General features: G+C 30.3%; 1 long non-coding RNA gene across 1 annotated transcript; it reads right to left on the reverse strand.

Annotated features, from left to right (window-relative positions):
- Window positions 1-7304: 7304 nt before the first annotated feature.
- On the reverse strand, window positions 7305-11039 carry LOC111695144 (uncharacterized). Its single transcript, XR_002763800.1, has 4 exons — window positions 10937-11039; window positions 9758-9816; window positions 8306-8394; window positions 7305-7523 (listed from the first exon to the last, which is right to left on the reverse strand). It is a non-coding gene; the product is annotated as an uncharacterized LOC111695144 (long non-coding RNA).
- Window positions 11040-11507: the final 468 nt, after the last annotated feature.

Here is an 11507-nt window from a genome sequence, read left to right on the forward strand (position 1 = left end):
TCACAACGGTACCCTTTAAACCTTGAACTGATCTAGGATTCACAACGGTACCCTTTAACCTTGGACTGATCAAGGATTCACAACGGTACCCTTTAACCTTGGACTGATCAAGGATTCACAACGGTACCCTTTAACCTTGAACTTATCTAGGATTCACAACGGTACCATTTAACCTTGGACTGATCAAGGATTCACAACGGTACCCTTTAACCTTGAACTGATCAAGGATTCACAACGGTACCCTTTAACCTTGGACTGATCAAGGATTCACAACGGTACCCTTTAACCTTGGACTGATCAAGGATTCACAACGGTACCCTTTAACCTTGGACTGATCAAGGATTCACAACAGTACCCTTTAACCTTGGACTGATCAAGGATTCACAACGGTACCCTTTAACCTTGGACTGATCTAGGATTCACAACGGTACCCTTTAACCTTGAACTGATCTAGGATTCACAACAGTACCCTTTAACCATGAACTGATCAAGGATTCACAGCGGTACCATTTAACCTTGGACTGTTCAAGGATTCACAACAGTACCATTTAACCTTGAACTGATCAAGGATTCACAACGGTACCCTTTAAATATTGGACTGATCCTTATTCATCTACAGAATTGTAATTGTATAAACAATGTTACGGCTTTTTGCACATGACAAGAGATATATACACTGATTTCTCTCTCCTCGATGATCAGTCAAATGTTTGAAGGGCCGGGTAGTGTTGTAAATTAATTTGGAATATTCCTCTTTAAATGGAAGGTTCCTTAAAATTACGCGTATAGAGTAGAGAATGAAATCCCCTAAAGATGATTATAAAATCCGTAAATCAGTAGTGTCGGATCCTGGAACCAGAGAAGTTTAACTCAACTTCCTCTCCTTTTATACACTCATTAATCATTATGTTTTTATATCTAGAAACAATAAATGTACTTCCCTGTATTTCTTGTGATTTCTGAGCCGAGATTTTGAAAGCAAAGATCGATCTTACTACAGCTTCCTTCAGCTCAAGTCTTTCTGACGCCCAATTGTCGCAATACTTTCCTAGACCTTAAAGGGTCTGTAAACGTAATTTCAAGTGACCCTCCATTAAAGAGGGCATTGTCCGATTTGCAACGGTACCCTTAAAATATGTCTGTTAATTGAGTACAGAGTTCTCTTTGTGTAAATCGAATTCGAAAACAGTTTGGATTCCTATAAAACCCGGTATAGGCTACGTACAGTGTTAACGCAACACAGCTAATCCTTTCTTGCGTCCCTTGAAATTACAAAATATTTTACAATAAAAGGAGTTTTCAAAAACTTAAAGTACAATATTTTTTCAAGCCTCATTAAAAAAGTGAATATCAACATTTTAAAAACATAAACAATGTTGTAAACAACGTGTTCAACGGTTAAAAGGTTTTCTGTAGGGGTAAATCAGAATAAATCTGTCATCCTTGATCAGTTAAAGGTTTAAACGGTACTGTGGTGAATCGAACACGATATTCTACGAATGGAAGCACCCCGGACTAACCAGAGTGAGAAGGATTTGGTTTCTTATATTTGAAATCAAACGAGTTTTGTTCTATAATTCGACAATCCTAAAACTTACGGATTTGTTTATTCTATATTTTTTCATTTAAAATGTATATGCCAACAAAAAAGTATTTAAGAAAATTTTAATTGCCTCTGATTTGTTATACAGGATTAGGATTTGGATTTGTAAATCTCAAGCTTTTTAAAAAACTTTATTTTAACAATGTATCCTCTTTTTATCGACATATAGTCAATGTTTTCATAATAAATGATATTCGAAATTTTAAATTAAAAAATAAGCAGTTTTCTAAAATTTATAGAATTTGAAAACCCTTTAAATGCCTGTATAGTCCCTTTAAACTATATTGACAGTCCTGTCAGTATGAGTTGTAGTCAGTTCAACTTATATTCTATCTATAAACTGATTCAAAACATTTTCATTTTACCAAAAAGAAATAACTTTTCTTCAATCCCTTGGGGGGTTGCAGCACAGCTTTAAAACTTTAAAAATCAGTTTTATCTCCAATTTGAATATTTAAAAATTAAAAAATGCATTTATATTCTTGTAGAGTGAGAACCAGAAAACTGTGGAATAGGAAGACGACATTAAAGCAATAACAACGTTTACACTGCACAATTACTGTGTCTAATGCTGGTTGGACTACTGAAAGTAATAGCTTGAGTCTAAACGTCGCTTTTCCATTTCAGAGTTTAATGGTTCTCCCTGTATTTAATTAAATTATTTGAATTTCTTATTATTTCTTCTTACTAAGTAACATGTTAATTAGCAATTGCAGTGAATAATGGATCAATTATAAACAGATTTTATTTGAAAACCCAACTCCCTCCTTCTCCACTATCTTGTTTCTTCGGATAATTAATGTTTATTTGATAAAAGAAAATGTTCTAATCCCTATATCTTTGCAAACTGACGTGGAAGACCTTTGAATTTCAAACTATGAATTCTATAAGAAATAGGATTCAAAGTTTCAACTCTTTGAACTATTAAAGGATTACACCATTTGGTTTCAAAGATATAGAGATTAGAAAATCTGTGTTAGTGGAAAAGACATAATTCCTTTCCAAATTTCAACAATCTAATAAGCTACAATTCAGCTGAATAATAACCGCCCTCGCATCTAAATAATAACCGCCCTCGCATCTAAAAGTATTTTTAACAAAAATGTTATGACGATTGCTTAGAAAAGATTCAACCCGCAGGATAAACTTTTCATTAGTTTTTACAATGTTTGTTTTGTTTCTGTTTACAGCTTTTTACAAGTTGTGATTAGTTTCACTATCAGGGATATAAAGTTGAAACAATCAGGGATATAAAGTTGAAACAATCAGGGATATAAAGTTGAAACAATCAGGGATATAAAGTTGAAACAATCAGGAAATAAAGATGAAACAATCAGTGATATAAAGTTGAAACAATCAGGGAAATAAAGTTGAAACAATCAGGGATATAAAGATAAAACAATCAGGGAAATAAAGTTGAAAAAATCAGGAAATAAAGATGAAACAATCAGGGAAATAAAGTTGAAACAATTAGAGATATAAAGTTGAAACAATCAGGAAATAATGTAGAAACAATCAGGGATATAAAGTTGAAACAATCAGGAAATAATGTAGAAACAATCAGGGATATAAAGTTGAAACAATCAGGGAAATAAAGTAGACACAGTCAGAAAATAAAGTTGAAACAATCAGGAAATAAAGTTGAAACAATCAGGGATATAAAGTTGAAACAATCAGGGAAATAAAGTAGACACAGTCAGGAAATAAAGTTGAAACAATCAGGGAAATAAAGTTGAAACAATTAGGGATATAAAGTTGAAACAATCAGGGAAATAAAGAAGAAACAATTAGGGATATAAAGTTGAAACAATCAGGGAAATAAAGTTGAAACAATCAGGGAAATAAAATAGAAACAATCAGGGAAATAAAGTTGAAATATCCTATAAAATAAAGTTGAAACAATCAGGGAAGTAAAGTAGAAACAATAATGGAAATAAAGTAGAAACAATCAGGGAAATAAAGTTGAAACAATCAGTTGGAAACCAGGAAGATAAAGTTAAAATAATCAGCTAGAAACCTGGAAAATAAGCTTAAAAAATTAATTTAAAATTCAGGGAAATAAAGTTGAAACAATCATCTTGAAACAAGGGAAATACAGTTAAAATAATCAATTATAAACCAGGGAGATAAAGTTGAATAAATCTGCATGAAACCAAGGATATAAAGTTGAAACAATCAATTTGAAACCATGGAGATAAAGTTGAATAAATCTGCATGAAACCAAGGATATAAAGTTGAAACAATCAATTTGAAACCNTTTGTGCGGCCTATCGGGAAAGAATTGTCCGGGGAAAATAAACATCCCCCACCAGAATCCTAACTGGCCTATTATCCTGATTTGTCTAGCGTGTTGCTGTTTTCCGTCAACAAATCTGTGTAGCAGCTGCAGGCTAGAGCTGAAAGAAAGAATTAAGCTCATTTGAATCGATTTAGATTAGGGCTTAATTAACTTTAAAAGTTCTTGTCTTATCCCAACCAAGTTAAAAAGAACAGATGGCCTGTTCAAACCAGTCTCAGAGGATAAAATTCTAACCATAAGTTTTTATTTATTTTCTCAAACTTTTCCGATTTTCTTGACATTTCTCGTAATTTTGCTTTCCACCATTATTTTCATTATGAACAAACATGTTGCAATAGAAATGTAGGTCTTATAGGACACATAGATCCCGGCTGCAACAAAAAGTTCATAAATATTCAAGACTGGGATGATTTTAAAGTGTCACAAAGCCTAAGTGGTTGATTTTGCCTCTCTTGTTTAATAACATTTTTTTGTAAACCTGGCATGCATTCTATAACTTTAAAGCACTTGTTTTTAACTAAACTTTTAAAGGAATAATTAGCAATATTCTCATAAATTTTTTGCGTTTGCAGATATTGCAACCTAAAATTGGCCGTATCAATTTGTTGCCCAAATGAGATATTCTTTTTTTTTAAATACACCTCAAAGTATTACTGTTTGGTATAACATTATCTATACATCTGTACATATTCAAAAAAAATTTGAAACTTTTTGAAAGAATGTTTTTCATTTTCAATACTCTCAATATTTTATATTCTTGTTCAGTTTCATACTTTTATTTGAAAAGAATCCAGAATTTTCAATTTACATAAATCTGTTCCACCAGGGTTCTATCCACAAATGATAGGACTTCAGACCACAAATGATAGGACTTCAGACCACAAATGATAGGACTTCAGACCACAAATGATAGGACTTCAGACCACAAATGATAGGACTTCAGACCACAAATGATAGGACTTCAGACCACAAATGATAGGACTTCAGACCACAATTGATAAGACTTCAGAGACGACTGTGCGAAATTTGCCCCTTTTCTTGCATCAAGGACTACTTATTTGTAACAAATAGATAGCCTTCTAAATACTGAATTCTAGACAGAAATTAAAAATCAAGTTTTAAATTGTCATATTTTAAAACTTTTTGGTCGTCTTTTCAGTCTCATCCTTTGATAGTATACCTTTATATAAAGATTTTAAAACTTTATGAAGAAATTGATAAAAAAAAAATGTATTTTTGTTTTAAATATTTGTTTTATTTTCTATTGGTTAAAATGTTTATTTTGATAATTCTCATATGTTTTCCGCCATAAAAACATCATAAAAATAACCAGTTTTCAAAAATTATCATCAATATTTTATAATTCATACTTGATAAGACAAAGTCTTTAAGTCTTCCATTGTTTTTCGGGCATTGACATCTTTGCAGGGAGGGCCACTTAAAATTGACATCTTTGCATGGAGGGTCACTTAAGATTTACATCTTTGCATGTAGGGTCACTTAAAATTGACATCTTTGCATGGAGGGTCACTTAAAATTGACATCTTTGCATGGAGGGTCAATTAAAATTGACATCTTTTCATGGAGGTTCACTTAAAATTGACATCTTTGCAAGGAGAGTCACTTAAAATTGACATCTTTGCATGGAGGCACTTAAAATTGACATCTTTGCATGGAGGCACTTAAAATTACGCTTACAGTCCCTTTAAGTGTTTCGCGTCCTGCATTTTGTTAAGGATTTTATATTACAGAAAACATTTTTGTAATTTACACATTTCTCTTTTTCTTCCTTACTCTTTTAATTTAATTTGTCCATAAAAGAAAATATAACACGTGTATTAAATGTTACTAACAAAGCTAATAGTTTTGTTAGTAACGTTTTAAATCTTCTATTTAGTGAAATGGGTCTATTTACAATATTTACAAAGCAGAATTGTCATAACTTGAGTCTAAAAGGCGTTTTTCTATTCCAGAGTTTTCTGATTCTCATTTTATTAAAATATTTTATTTGTTTCACGTAATTATGAATATCCCTTTTTCAATCCTGAGTGCTACAGTTTTTGTATATTTTTAAGGAAATCCAGACACACACCCACAAACAATGAATGTGCAGTTTATTCACTTGGAGAAATATCGAAATATGTTCAGTCACATTTTAATCTCTCAGACCCTAAACATTTAAATATTTAAAATGCATGTCCCGACAAAAAAAAAGATACGAAAAATCCACATTTCAGGGGTAAACATTGATTCTAAAGTGAACTTTACCGTGTCTGCAGTAGTCAGTTTTTAGCTGTAATACAATATATTCATTCACCGTAGCTAATAAAGGTATTCAATATTATGCAAATAGAAAATTTCTCTTGAAGTCTTTGCCACAAACTCAATTTTCTAATCCCTATATATTTACCTAAAGGAGTAAACTTTTGATATTTTAAACTTATAATATTTGATCTAACAGAATTCATAGTTTGAAATATCCAAGGTCTACAACATCAATTTATTTGAATTGGTAAAAAACAGAATAACTGACAAATGCTAAAAGTGAAATTTTTTGAAAAATTCAAAAAGATGTTTTTTTAAAAGTGATTTTCAGCATTGTTTTACGTGTCTTTCCATTATAAGTCCGATTTACAAGAGTACCCATTGAACCAAACATATGGTCTGGTTGTTAATCCTTATATCCTGATGCCATTGAAAAGGGATTAGAACATTAGAGTTTGAGGCGAGTCATCTGATCCAACTTTTAAAAAGCTGTGTAAATCGACTTTCTATAATTTTAATATATTTTACATCTGAATATGTAATATGTATAGAAATATGTTGGATTTGCAGTTATATTGTAGAATCTCAATATAACCAGAATAAACTAGAAAAAGTTCTACTTTTATAATGCTTAGTAAATAAAAAAACTGTAAATCTTTATCAACATTTAGGATACAAAATCAGCATATCATAATTTTAATTTCAAAACTGCGTCAATAATATTTTGTTATTTTAAAACATTAAAACTATTTTTTCTGCTTAAAAAGACTTTTGACTAAGTTTAAAGTGACCATCTATTTATAGAGTTACTTGTCCAATTTTCAACAGTACCCTTGATAGCTGTCTCTGATAAAGCCGAAATTAAATGCCTTTGTTGCTATTTCTAAAACAGTTGTGATAATGGTAAAACCTTTATGGGATAAGTATTCTAGTAACAGTAAATCTCCATCCCAAGTACCGCAATCTTAAAAACATTTAAGAAATGCCGAGATAGTGGGATTAGTATTATAATTCTTCTTCTAAAATTGGTTTACGAATAAATGCCGCAACTTATCCTAATTATCAAAGACAACCTTTGAATCCTTTCTTACAAAGCAGGTTCGACATTGATTCTTCTTATTTATCAATTTTTAAACATTTTTTTTCCAAAAGACATATATTTATCAAAAATGATATGTTTCGAATTACATATATGTTTACTTACAATTACTTTATTAATACGAACAGAGTTTTTAAAGAAAATAAAAACTTGCTACAAAACACTTTATATTCAAAATAAAATCAAGATGACTCATCTTGCGGCTCAGCTGCCAGGGGACCCTTCACACCCTCGTCCACACTCTTCTTCTTACGGATCTAAGAATTTAAATAAGAGCATTTTGATACAAATCGGACTACACAGTCAAATTTTCGATAGGTTTATATTTTTCATTGTATCCATTTTATCGTTTTTGGCGCTAGATTAAAGTGATTAAAATATCCATGTAATCTTATTATCAAGATTTTTTATTGCGGTTTCTCTTCACATCAAATTGTCAGATATAACAATTTTCTTGATAGAAAACACAAATTTTAACTTTGATCACAACTTTTTTACATAAAGGGTTGCCTACACAGGATAAGACTGTAAAGACGACCCATGAAACTCTAAAACATGACGATTTTAAGCTTTATGTTTAATTTCTGCATTGAATTTAGTATTTTGATGATTTAATAAATGGTCAAAAACAGAAATATGCCTTTTTTATCTACAAGGAACTCTGAATGCAAGAAAACGGACGATACAAATTCGGTATAATGGTCTTTGAAGTCTCATTTTTTGTGGGTAACCCTGTAGCTGCACGGTTTAGATTAACCTATGATATACCTTGCCTTTGCGATTTAAATATGCAAATAGCTCATTTGGAAAAACCTACAATACGGAAAATGCCCTTGTGTGTGAACCCTTCGGAAAAGTAATTTTTTAGAAATTATCTTTAAAACTTTTTTACAAATAAAAATAAAATTTCTTCCCTTTTAATTTCTCTAAATGGGGAGGAAAGTTTTTTTGTTTTTTTGCAGATAAATAGTTACAAGGGATGATAATTTTGGGTTTAAAAAATATGAATTATCTCCTTTGAATGTGATTAATATAATACCTTAATACTATCTGTCCATCTGAACTTATTCTTCATTGAAGGACTGAGATCCGGTGTAGCGGTCAGAGCAGAGGGGGTATCAGGGGTATCTAGATTATTCACAGCATAGAACACTACACTACATACAGATAGAACACTAGATGTCGTCTTTTCAGGATTTGGGGAATTTCCATTCACTTCAACCGTAAGGCAGAAGCCCAAGGAAGTTAAAAGCAGCCCTCTCTCTGTCTTGTAATTCAACGGGGCTCAGAAACTGGTTTATGTAGAATAAAAAAGACATTTTTAAAACAATGGCTAGGAAAAAATCAACCTTGATACAATTTTTGTTATTGTTTTGATCAGTTCTTAATCCGTCACATTGATTTAAACCATAATTTAATTATATTAATAGCTTCAAAAGTGAATTGAGTAATTGTGGCCAGTGTGTTTGGATGTAAAAATTTGTAAAATATTTCAAATATTTTGTTAACATTTTGATGTTCGTCATTTTTAAATGTTTTCGGTGGTTCGATTTAACAAACATAGTGTGATGGTTTATTTCAATAATATATACTTTTTAAATTTTAAATTTATTATAACTGGGTTGTTTGAAAGATGAGTAGTCCAGCACAGGTAGAAAATAAACTCAGTGGAAGCAGTTGAACCAGTGGTTGAAATCTAGCCTAGACTCATTACAGAATAAAATATGTAACTTTTTTGATTTTTTTAATAAAAATTGGTAGCAACCACTAAAATCGTTTTCTCGTTCAACCGCTTTCGCTGAGTTTTTTTCTCTAAAGTATGTATCCTTGGGTTCATTTTTGCAGTGAAATTACTTATTTTATGTTTTTTACTAATATCGTGTTAAGAGAAAACAGTTAACATATTATTCTCTTTTTAAAACATTCTCGTTAATTATAATTCCCTCAAATACTATAAGTGCACTATTCATTATAATTTTTTTCTTTTTCTTTTTCTTTTTGTAATTGTTTCTCTATATTCTCAATACTTTATATTTATGTCAACTCTTTTATTTTGTAACATCAGCTAATATAATATAATATTCAACATATATAAAGAACATAGTTTGTAATAATATCTATTTATGTCGTTGTAATGGATATTATTAAGTGCGAAAAAGTTTTTACCGGGATTTTTATTTTTTCTAATTTGTTTAAGATAAAAATGAAAGTATTTTCCCTCAGAACGCAGTGAATTATTTGAATCATTAGAATTATTTGAATTATTAGAATTATTTGAATTATTAGAATTATTTATATTTGAATTATTTGAATAATTTGAATTATTTGAATTATTTGAATTATTCGAATTATTTGAATTATTTGAATTATTTGAATTATTTGAATTATTTGAATTATTTAAATTTTTTAGATTATTTGCATTATTTGAATTATCTGAATTATTTTAATTAATTGAATTATTTGAATTATTTGAATTATTTAAATAAATTACCATCTGTCGCATCTGGTAAATCGTCTCCTCTCTCAATAATGACTGGAGTTTCATCAAAGCTAAAAAAGGTAACAGTTTTTTTTGCAGAAGAATGGAGTCTTTAACACTAATTCTGATTTTCTTAACCTTAAATCTGTGAACCCAGTGTCAAACTATGAATTCTGGCAGATCAAATAGTTAGAAATATCTCAGGTCTTCACTATCAGGTTACTAAGACGGACTGATTAAAACATTTTTTGGCAAGTAATCAGTTTTAAAAGCATCCTAGATTAGTTTTGTATTACTATTTGTTTAAGTAGAGTAATTACAACAATTTAATGCTATGAAAATTACAAAATGCTACTCCAGTAATTCTAAACTAACAAATACAGTTTTACTCTTTCGTAATTTGAAAATATCATTAAAAAAATGGGCCTTAATCATTCATGATTGACGATTTCCGCAAAAAATACTCCTTAATCCTAAAAAGGACATGTAATAGTGTCTTAAAAAATTGGAAAGTTAGAGGAAAATGTTTGTTTTTTGTTTAAAATCATTAGATATTTTTTTTTACTTTTTTGCTTTATAAGAATCTCTTTATTTAATGGAGCCAACTTATTAGCTTAATCAGGGAAAAAAATTCAAAATTTGCCTCGTTAAAAATTAAAAACTTAATTTTCTTAATCCCAAAAAAATTGTCTTAATGTCCCTAATTTTCCAGACAAATGTTTTCTATTTTTCCTGATTTACCTGACAAATGTTTTCTATTTTTCTTGATTTACCAGACAAATGTTTTCTATTTTTCCTGATTAACCAGACAAATGGTTTCTATTTTTCCTGATTAACCAGACAAATGTTTTCTATTTTTCTTGATTTACCAAACAAATGTTTTCTATTTTTCTTGATTTACCAGACAAATGTTTTCTATTTTTCCTGATTTACCAGACAAATGTTTTTTATTTTTCTTGATTTACCAGACAAATGTTTTCTATTTTTCTTGATTTACCAGACAAATTTTTTCTATTTTTCCTGATTTACCAGACAAATGTTTTTTTATTTTTCTTGATTTACCAGACAAATGTTTTCTATTTTTCCTGATTTACCAGACAAATGTTTTCTATTTTTCTTGATTTACCTGACAAATGTTTTCTATTTTTCTTGATTTACCTGACAAATGTTTCCTATTTTTCCCAGATTTACCTGACAAAGGAAGTTCTTCTTTGATGCTTGTCATGACCATCAGGAAGAACAAGAGAAGATTTCCTGCAAAATCATTTTTGATAAAACATCATTTAAATCAAGATGTATAGAATACAAGGAGGGGGCGATGGGATTTGTGTACACTTTGCTGTGACGTTTTCGGACTATTGAAGAACTAGTTTCTGCGTAACAACAATAACAAAGGCAGTCGATCTGATGTAAACAAACATGAATTAGTAAACGGTGAATCTTGATGAAAGTAAGTGATGGATATGACGGATATGATAGCAGAGACATTTTTTAAAATATTTTTGTTAAAGTGTCCTAATAGGTGGCGTGGTGATTTCTAACCCCCCCCCCCCCCTCAAGCTGCGCCTTAGAAAGTTCGAGTGTTTTAGCATCTTCAAAAAATATAAGGCACTGTAAGCCTAATTTTAAGTGACTATTCAGTATCCATGCTAAGATGGCGATGTCCGATTTAGAACGGTTTACATATTAGCTTATCAATTTTGAATTAGTAATCTATGTTTATAATTTTGGCAACTGAATAGTTTCAATTGTGGTTTCTCTA

This window comes from Eurytemora carolleeae, unplaced genomic scaffold, assembly GCF_000591075.1.
Source record: "Eurytemora carolleeae unplaced genomic scaffold, Eaff_2.0 scaffold217, whole genome shotgun sequence".
NCBI lineage: Eukaryota > Metazoa > Arthropoda > Copepoda > Calanoida > Temoridae > Eurytemora > Eurytemora carolleeae.